Raw genomic sequence first — 4,034 nt, 5'->3', positions numbered from 1 at the left:
TGCGCCCCCACCCCCTAACACCTGCACACCCTATGCAGTACGTGCACAGCAAATGTAGTCTTTTTTTTGGGATGGAGGGGGTCTGGCCACACCTCCCCAGTAGGCCATGCCCCCTCCCTATACCTGGGCCCGGCAGAGCTGTTGGCAGCCCTGCTCAGGATACCGGCAGTCACAATCCCAATGCCAGCATCCCGACAGGGTTAGGAAACCGACAACTGTTGGTATGTATCCTAACCCTGCCTCTATCCCTAAACCTAGCCCTCCCTCCCCGCAGCCTAAACCAAACCCTCCCCCCACAGCCTAAATCTAACCCCCCCACAGCCTAATTCTAACCCTTCCCCTAGTGTCTAACCCTCCCCCTAACCCCAATACTTACCAGTAGGATTCTGGCGGTCGGGATGCTGGTGTCAGGATTCTGGCACCGGCATTCTGAGCACTGTCATCTGGACCGCCAGGATATAAACTACATCCGGAAATCAGTGCTATGTCCTCAGAAGGTCACATTTATGGGTGATAACAAAGAAATGGGCATTAATCATGGACAGATAGTCATTACACCATAGAGAATATCATTTTTTTATTATAATAACTGGACATAGTGCAAATATCAGCAGCTCACACAGTATATAAAGCAGAAGCTGGTGGAAATTGGGTCCGGCCTGTGGTGGGTGCGCACCCGCGCCCGGAGGGGGGGTTTCTGAGTACCTAGAAACCCCCCCTGCCAGCTGCTCCATCGCTGCGCAGCTGAACTATTTTTTTTTTTTTTTTAAAGAGAAGCTCAGGCAACTGTGCCTGCTGTCATACTGTGCTGGCTGTAGGGGGAGCTGCAGCGGCAGTGCACAGTCCCTCCTAGGCAGTTCACATGGCAGCACCAGCATTGTGAGAGGCTGAGAGGGAGCTGCTGCCGGGTGACAGAGATCTGATGGTACTGCCGGCAGTCTCTCCTGGACTCGAGCTGCACTGCAGGTCTGTGTATAACATGTGGGGTGTAATGATGCCAGAGCTGTATTTATTTGTGTTTTTAAGTGAGAGGTGTGTGTCAGTGTAGTCTTTGTCAGTGTGTGTGTCTGTGTCTTTGTCAGTGTGTGTGTCTGTAGTCTGTGTCAGTGTGTGTATGTCTGTAGTCTGTGTCAGTGTGTGTGTGTGTGTCTGTGTCAGTGTGTGTGTCTGTAGTCTGTGTGAGTGTGTCAGTGTGAGCCAGGACTTATTGCAGTGATCACTATAGGTTTCCTGTCCAGGCCAGACTCCCCATTTATAGTAGACTCTTCTGTGACTCCTGTTCCCATGTAGACCCGCCGTCATTCTCCGCTGCCAAATGCTCCTCTGCTCTGCAAGATGAAGGCAGGATCGTTTTGTTATAAATCAGTCATGTTTATATGGGGCTACTCTGAGACTGATATTAAATCATTAGTTTATTTAAACATGGAAAAGCTGTATGGTGACTCTTCTTTTAGCACCCAAATACTGTACCACTGACCACACTACTGAGCAGAATACCCCAGAACATCACACTATGTATGGCATTTCTCATTCATACAGGGGGCATAAGCAAAACCCAATAATTTTTGAAAGATGACTCCATGAACCATTAACAGTGCTTTATACCTGCCCTCTTACCCCCATTCATAACCATGTACCATTATCCCTCATTATACTGCCCCTCACACTTACCTCCAGCCATAAGTACAGTGATCCCTCATTATACTGCCCCTCACACTTACCTCCAGCCATAATAAGTACAGTGATCCCTCATTATGCTGCCCCTCACACTTACCATCAGTGATCCCTCATTATACTGACCCTCACACTTACATCCAGCCATAACTAAGTACAGTGATCCCTCATTATACTGCTTCTCACACTTACCATCAGTGATCCCTCATTATATTGCCCCTCACACTTACATCCAGCCATAACTAAGTACAGTGATCCCTCATTATACTGCTTCTCACACTTACCATCAGTGATCCCTCATTATACTGCCCCTCACACTTACATCCAGCCATAACTAAGTACAGTGATCCCTCATTATACTGCTTCTTGTACTTACCACCAGTGATCACTCATTATCCTGCCCCTCACACTTACCTCCAGCCACAACTAAGTACAGTGATCCCTCATTATACTGCTTCTCACACTTACCAACAGTGATCCCTCATTATACTGCCCCTCACACTTACATCCAGCCATAACTAAGTACAGTGATCCCTCATTATACTGCTTCTCACACTTACCATCAGTGGTCACTCATTATGCTGCCCCTCACACTTACCTCCAGCCACAACTAAGTACAATGATCCCTCATTATAATGCCTCTCACACTTACCTCCAGCCACAACCAAGTACAATGATCCCTCATTATACTGCCCCTCACACTTACCTCCAGCCATAACTAAGCACAATGATCCCTCATTATACTGCCCCTCACACTTACCTCCAGCCATAACTAAGTACAGTGATCAGTCATTATACTGCCCCTCACACTTACTTCCAGCCATAACTAAGTACAGTGATTCCTCATTATACTGACCCTCACACTTACCTCCAGCCATAACTAAGTACAGTTATCCCTCATTATACTGCCCCTCACACTTACATCCAGCCATAACTAAGTACAGTGATTCCTCATTATACTGACCCTCACACTTACCTCTAGCCACAACTAAGTACAGTTATCCCTCATTATACTGCCCCACCTGTCACTTATTATACTATTAGTAGTTCAGGTTTTTCAGTCGGTTTGTGGACGGCTAATGGTCAATTTCAAAACCGACTGTTAGTAAATCTTCAGTTTCTATAGTCGTCTATGTGAAAGTATCATTTGTTTGTCCAATGTTCTAAACTGTTGTAAAGTCAGATTTCTGGTTGGTTTTGCGTCGTTTTTTTACTTTAGTAAATCTCCACTTTGCACACAAGACAGCAAAATGCACAAGAATGCAAAATCAACCAAAACTGACTCTTAGTAACTTTAGCCCATAGTATGGAAAGGTCTTATGTACAAAGTAGTAATATATATTTACAGTTCTTCTCTCTCTATCTTACATCTGTCGAGCAGACAATTTATTACATGGGACTAGATTATAGGCTTGTTTATATCTGTGATTTATGAGTACGAGTAGCCAGTCATTGAATTAGGGTAAATAATGTATTCTGTAATCTGATAATACTGAACATTTATTTCCTATTAGTAATTTTGTTGGAATATTGACCATAGATACATCAGTGTCACTATAATGTGGTATATTGTGTTGGGGTGTGCACCATTATACACATCCTGTACATGGTGTGATTAGGGTGTAGAGATGCTGGTGACTGGTGGACCTCAGCAAATACAGAGTTGTGTACACAGCAAATCATTCTACAATCTAAATGTTATAATTTAGTCAAATACTATAATAGAGTTGATTGTATATAAAAATATTACCTCTGCTGTCCCAAGTTTTGAAGTACAGAGGAACTGCTGCTGCAACTAACATGCCAGTTTTATGGAATGCCGAGATTATCCAGGTGCAAGAAATAATGCTGCTACAGACTTGAGGAGGACACAGCAGATGTTACTACTGTGATTGTTGGTAAACAGCAGATGTTACTACTGTGTTTGTTGGTAAACAGCAAATGTTACTACTGTGATTATTGGTAAACAGCAGATGTTACTACTGTGATTGTTGGTAAACAGCAGGTGTTACTACTGTATTGTTGATAATCAGCAGATGTTACTACTGTATTGTTGTTAATCAGCAGGTGTTATTGCTGTATTGTTGTTAATCAGCAGATGGTACTATTGTGATTGTTGGAAAACAGCAGATGTTACTACTCTGATTGTTGGTAAACAGCAGATGTTACTACTGTATTGTTGATAATCAGCAGATGTTACTACTGTATTGTTGTTAATCAGCAGGTGTTATTGCTGTATTGTTGTTAATCAGCAGGTGTTATTGCTGTATTGTTGGTATTCAGCAGATGTTATTGCTGTATTTGATGTTAATCAGCAGGTGAAAATTGCTGTGATGGAACCAGGCAGGATGTTATGCCGA

This window comes from Taudactylus pleione, unplaced genomic scaffold (assembly GCF_031769625.1).
Source record: "Taudactylus pleione unplaced genomic scaffold, aTauple2 ptg000215l, whole genome shotgun sequence".
In the NCBI taxonomy this organism is placed as follows: domain Eukaryota; kingdom Metazoa; phylum Chordata; class Amphibia; order Anura; family Myobatrachidae; genus Taudactylus; species Taudactylus pleione.
This window is presented reverse-complemented; position numbering follows the sequence as displayed.